Genomic DNA, 6,507 nt, shown 5'->3' with positions numbered 1-6,507 from the left:
GCCATTAACAAGAGCATGAAAAGTTGCTGAGCGTTGCAAACTGTTTTTTTTTTTCAAATTAGATCTATTTGACTTTTGCGTCGAAATATGGAGTAAGAGTCATCATCATTATCTCCTATCTCATTAACCATTGGTTTTTTGGACCACACATATAAGGAAAAATTTTGATCAGCATCAAAAACTATGCATGAAAATTCGCATTATTTGATCTTGGTCGTATCAAATGTAGTTGGACGCTTTAAGCAAACGTTATGAAATAATAACCAAAAAAAATTCTGAAAAAATGTACGTGTCGTTTTTTTTTTCATTTTTGACAGTATAATTTTCGGTCATACAAGAGGCGAAACTGTAGATTTTGTGAGTTGCTAGCGAATCCCGCAAAAAGGTATTCACGCCAACGTTGTTCTTCTTTTATTTTTCGTTTCCCTTGATTTTTCTGACAAAAGCTAGCTTAACAAGTTTGAAGACTTGGATTGCTACACACACAAAATTGTGCGCCTATCCAGTGCTGTTTGGCCTCGTAAGGTTGGCTTAATTTTTTGAAAAAGTTTATAACTTTCAGCTTCTGTGTTCCCAATTGTATTTTATAAATTTTGGTCTGTTAGTCTAATTTACTTTCCATTGTTCCTAAAGCTCCAATATGTTGCAATATTTTTAATTAGAATGTTGTCAGAGTTTTTTAAAGCTTTCTGCATCGTTTTATATGGTAATTTAATTGTTTGAAGTTTTTTGAAAATTCAGTTTTTTTTGTTCTTATTCCTGCGCCTTGATTATAATTAAGGAAGTGATAGAAGTTTATCATAGTCTTATTATTCCTGATGGACTTACCAATAAACTGGTTCAATGTTTTATGCAGAGTTTGCGGGTAATTATGGGAAATTTTGTCCTCGAATTTTGAACGAAACTCGAACGAAACACAATTTTCGAACAAACGATAGTCCGATTGTTCAAAATTTGGGCAAACAAATTTCTTAAAAAGCCAACTCTTAAATTTTTTTTTTTGAATTAACGCGTTCAACAAATTTTTAAATTATGTGTTTTCATTTTGTATGTAAGAGATGATGAATACTTTCAGTTTCGAATAAAGAAAAATATTGTTCTGTTTGACTGTAATTGTTTCACGAAAAGTCCAAACAATTCTTTATTGGCTGAGTTGCAATAGCTTTGAAATAATGGCATATGTCAGTTTCTTACAAAATATATACTTTTTGTTCCGACTTGCGTAACAAAAGTAACAGAATATTTGAGCTCGAGTGGAATTTTTTGGAACGTAGAAATTGGTCACCATCAAAAATTCCATATAGAAAAAGTTTCTCTGTTCGAGGGTGCCACATCTAATGTAGTATGGCTCGCCAAAATAATGTGACATTACCTGCTTTCGTATAAACTAATAGTTTTTGAGCCATTAACAAGAGCATGAAAAGTTGCTGAGCGTTGCAAACTGTTTTTTTTTTCAAATTAGATCTATTCGACTTTTGCGTCGAAATATGGAGTAAGAGTCATCATCATTATCTCCTATCTCATTAACCATTGGTTTTTTGGACCAACCATATAAGGAAAAATTTTGATCAGCATCAAAAACTATGCATGAAAATTCGCATTATTAGATCTTGGTCGTATCAAATGTAGTTGAACGCTTTAAGGATATGTTTACTAATCTGCTATCTCATTAAGGATTGATTTTTTGACCGCTTAGCATAAAACATTGAGTTTAAAAAATGGGCATTGTTCAAGATTACTCTCAGCATAAGCTGTATGATTCATCATTTTAATGTTACATCATCAGCTTTCTCCTAAAGCTATATCTTTTGACATATACATGAATTTTATATAATACAAAATTTTAGTAGAAAATTTAAGGGATTTTCAAGTTTTGTTTCATCATTTGTGTGGTTCATCAAAGTAATGACACGTCATCTGCTGTATCCTTAGTTGTTTTGGCAAAATAGTTAGCAATAAAAAGCCTTGAGAATAAAAAAACTATAGGCATCCAACGATGATTTTTGTTAAAACTCGCAATCACTATCATCAGCTCAAAATTTGATGGAAGGATCGAGTTCCTGAAAACTTTTTTTTTTAGTTTTGACTACTATAATATTTGGGTAACTTATCTGAGGAGAGTAGTACACCAATTGTTAGTAACGGTAGTTTTAAGGGTTGAGTCAAAGGAGTTCCATGCAGTTGGGCATCAGTTGAGTAAGTACATGAAAAATAATACAATAGTAAATCAGGGATAAAACTAAGGTAAATATAATATCATAAATAGGGATATTATATTACATGGTACGGGGAATACTAGAAGGCGAACGTTAGAAAAGGGGAACTGTTAATAAGGGGGTTATTCAGAAAAGTTGATATTAATCCCGAGTTTTCGTATAAATTGAAACATTGTTTTACCTGAAAGTTTGTCATTTTCTTGTAAGTCATGCTGTTTTTGAAAAGTTGAGAGAAACGAGTCAGTCAGCTTGGCTGTAATGTCAAAAGTCAAGTTGAGAGAAAGGTGACCTTAATTGTTTACAATTAACACCCGCCCACATTTGCCGAGTTTGCAAATAAAGTATTGAATAAAATAGTAAGGATACGGTAAAAATACAAAGATAAGGGAACCAGTAGATAAGGGAACCAGAAATTGTTCTTTTTCATCTTCATCTTGGTTTGTCTATCGTTGAGCTGATTGTCTTAGTTGAATTGAAGAGTCGTAGATTTGTTCATCTTTGTCGAGTTGATATGTTGAAGGCTGAGTTGCGTGATTATTTGGTTGGTTAGCTATTTGGAGCTTGGTTACTGCGAAACTGGGAAAACGCGGCTCAATTTGACCACAGGTCGAACTTTGAATCCAGTTGGCGTTTTCAGCTTCACTGAGCGGACTATTCCATCTTGTCCAGGAAAGGTTTCCACCACTTTAGCAAGAGGCCACAGTCCACGAGGTGTAAAATCCTCCAACATCCAGACCATGTCGTCGGGTTGCAAATTGGAAGTCGCAGAAGTCCACTTTGATCGTTTCTGCTGACCTGGTAAGTACTCTCGAAGAAAGCGATTCCAGAAGTGATCTGCGAGTAGTTGGGATGCTTTCCATGATTTTGACAGAGATAAATCCTTGTCCTTGAAGATACCAGGCGGTAAATTTGGAGTTCCACGACCAAGAAGGAAATGGTTGGGAGTGAGAGGCAGATCATCTTTGATGTCGTCAGACACATTGGTTAAAGGTCGTGAATTCATGGTTGATTCAATTTCGGTCGTGAAAGTAGCCAGTGTTTCATAGGAGAGTGTTCTTGATCCGATGACTTTGTACAGGGAAAGTTTAAATATCTGAACTAGTCGTTCCCAAGAACCACCAAAATGAGGGGCCACAGGAGGGTTGAATTTCCATTCGAGTGATACGTCCAGCTGATTGATGCTTTCCACAAATTCTTTGTTCTTTTCCAAGTTGTCTAGACATTTCTTCAGCTCAGAATTGGAGCCCACAAAACTTGTCCCACAATCAGAAACCATTTTCGATGGTTTTCCTCGCCGGGCAAAAAAGTGTCTGATACAAAGAAGAGTGCTGTCTGTCGATAGTCCTAATGAGATTTCAAGATGCACAGCTCTGATCACTAAGCATGTGAACAGTAAAATATACGCTTGGTATTGTTTTCCTTGAAGGATGATGGGAAAAGGTCCAACGTAGTCCAATCCAGTCGTTGCAAAAGGAAAATGATTTTTTGATGGCAGTCGATCAATTGGAAGATCTGACATCTGAGGGTAGTCGACTTGTTGTTGCATTCTTCTGCAGGGTATACAACTGTGTATGATACTTTTCAGCATGACGCGGCAGCGAAGAATCCAGTAGTTTTCCTGTGCTATGGCAATTGCTTGTTCCTTTCCGCAGTGGGAATGTAGAACATGGATGTTAGCTAACAGCAGGCGAACATTGGGGTTTTCACCAGCGAGAATGATTGGATATCTAGCTGATAGCATGATAGGGGCACGCGTGAGACGTCCACGAGAACGCAGGATACCGAAGTTGTCCACAAACGGTGCTAATGTTCGAAGTCTACTTTTGCCTTCAATTGGTTTTTCTTTTTTGATGTCTGAAATTTCAGAGACAAAATCTGTCCTTTGGGCAGTTTTAATTATGAGAAAGTGCGATTTCGTTAGATGCAAGAGTTGAAGATCGACCTTCGACTGTTTGTTGATCTTCCGTTTGAGATTTTCTGCGAATAAGAAGCAGTATGCAACTGTCCGTATTAGTCTTTTCCAGTTGCTGAAGCGTTTGATGTCAAATATAGGCTCAAATTTAGACTCTAATGAAGTAACGAATAAAGGGATGTTCTCAAGCCGAATGTTTTCCTGTGAAGGCCATTGAGAAGAATCGTTCAACAGAAATTCCGGTCCTAGTAGCCACCGACAGCTTGAGGTCATTTCTAAAGCAATGTATCCTCTGGTACCGTCGTCAGCAGGATTTAGCAGAGTTGGAACGTGAAACCACTGTTCAGGTTTAGAAACGTCTAAAATTTTCTGAAGCCGATTAGCGACGAAAATTTTGTGTCGTATTTTAGGTGTTCGCAGCCAATACAAAACAGTAGTACTGTCAGACCAGAAATAAGTTTTTTCAACTTTGAGGTCAATTTCCTCTGAAACAAAGAGCGATAGTTGGGCAGCATATACTGCAGCTTGCAACTCGAGATTGGGAATTGTAACACGTTTCATAGGAGCGACTCTTGTCTTTCCTATTATAAACTTCAAAGATGTGGAGCCGTCGCTGTAGACTATTCTTAGGTAGCAAACAGCAGCGAGAGCGAATTCTGATGCATCACAAAACGTGTGAAGCTGGATTGAAGCAGGGTTTTCTTTATCAAAGAAGTTCCTTTGGAATGAAACAGTTTCGAAATTTTCCATTTCGTCTACCCAAAGTTTGAAATCGGGAAGTTTATCCGTGTCTAGTGGAGTATCCCACTTAACACCTTGTGACCAAACAGATTGGAGAACTTTTCGAATCCGAATTGTCAATGGAGCCACTATTCCGAGTGGGTCAAATAAAGAAGCGGTATACTTCAGGAGTTTCCGTTGCGTAGCAATGCCAATACGTAGAATTTTTACAAACTTTTTGTTATCGATGAAGTAGCAGTCAGTGTTGGTATTCCAGTGAACACCGAGAACTCGTTGATGTTTAGGCGTTGGATCATTAGGGCTGACTAAAATATTTGGATCAATTGAATCCAGGAATGGTTTACTGTTTGAGTTCCACTTATTCAAGTTGAACCCACCTCGAGATAAAGATCCTCGTAGTTGTGTCATTTGTTGGAGGGCTTCTTCTACCGTTGACGAAGTGACATACAAATCATCCATGTAGATATTCCGTTGAATGATTTCAGAAGCCAGAGGAAAGTCGTTTTTACTGTCTGATGCACATCGTCGTACTGCGTAGCAAGCCACGCATGGTGAGTCTGTGGCACCGAAAATGTGTCGTGTATATTCGTGAGTTTCTAATTTACCATTTTCTTTCCAAAGGTATCTTAGAAAAGGTCTATCCTTTGGGCTGACTAGCACTTGCATAAACATAGCATCTATGTCAGCAGATATTGCTATTTTATTTTGTCGAAAGCGAATTATGAGACCTGTTAAGTTGCACAAAAGATCGGGCCCTTTGAGCAAACTCGAGTTGAGGGATTTACCCTGAAAAATGCTGGAAGCATTTGAGACTCGTCTAACTTTGTCTGGTTTGTTGACATTTGTCACTGGATGATGCGGCAAATACCAAGATTTGATTGCAGTGTCATGTTTTGCATCTATTTTGGTGACAAAGCCCTTTTCTAAGTCAGTGATGACTGTTGCGCGGTATTTCTCCCTTAAATCAGGTTTACTTTTAAGGCGAAATTCGAGGCTGTTGAGTTGCTTTTCAGCTAGCCAACGGTTATTTGGAAGATCAGTTCCTCTTTCCAAAGAAGGTCAATTTGATAGTGACCATCTACTAAAGTACAAGAGTTTTCGAGAATATCGATTGCTCTTTTATCCGATTTGGAGTGCGAGCGTTTTGAAGAAGCGATGCCTGTGTTTTCTATTTTCATCCAGTTGAGAACTTTCTGGTATAATTTTTCATCTAAGTTATTGTGTGAATGAACTTGTGTGAAGTTCACCGGAACAGATGGAACGGAATTATATTGCGTTTTGTTCCGACCTGTGCATGTCCATCCCAAAAGGGTTTCGATAGCCCAGGGAACATTCTTGGGGCCATAAACGGTATTTTTGATCTCATGATATTCTGGATTGTTGTTTCCGATGACTAGCGATATGCTATTGTCGTTTAAGTCCGGGTATTTAACATGCTTTAAATGTGGAAAATTGTTGCACATTGCGTTTAGTTGAAAAATATCAACTGGGGCCAAATTATTTTCATCTACCGTGAGTACGTCATCGAGCGTCATTGGAGTCGATGTGCTTTTGTATGGTCTAATTTGTACATCCACAGATGTAACTTGAACTGACTTGGTCTAATGATATCCAGATATGGGAAGTGAGTGCTTCTTG

This window comes from Symsagittifera roscoffensis, chromosome 3 (genome assembly GCF_963678635.1).
Source record: "Symsagittifera roscoffensis chromosome 3, txSymRosc1.1, whole genome shotgun sequence".
NCBI lineage: Eukaryota > Metazoa > Xenacoelomorpha > Acoela > Convolutidae > Symsagittifera > Symsagittifera roscoffensis.
The sequence above is the reverse complement of the archived record's forward strand: the minus strand, read 5'-3'. Positions refer to the sequence as shown.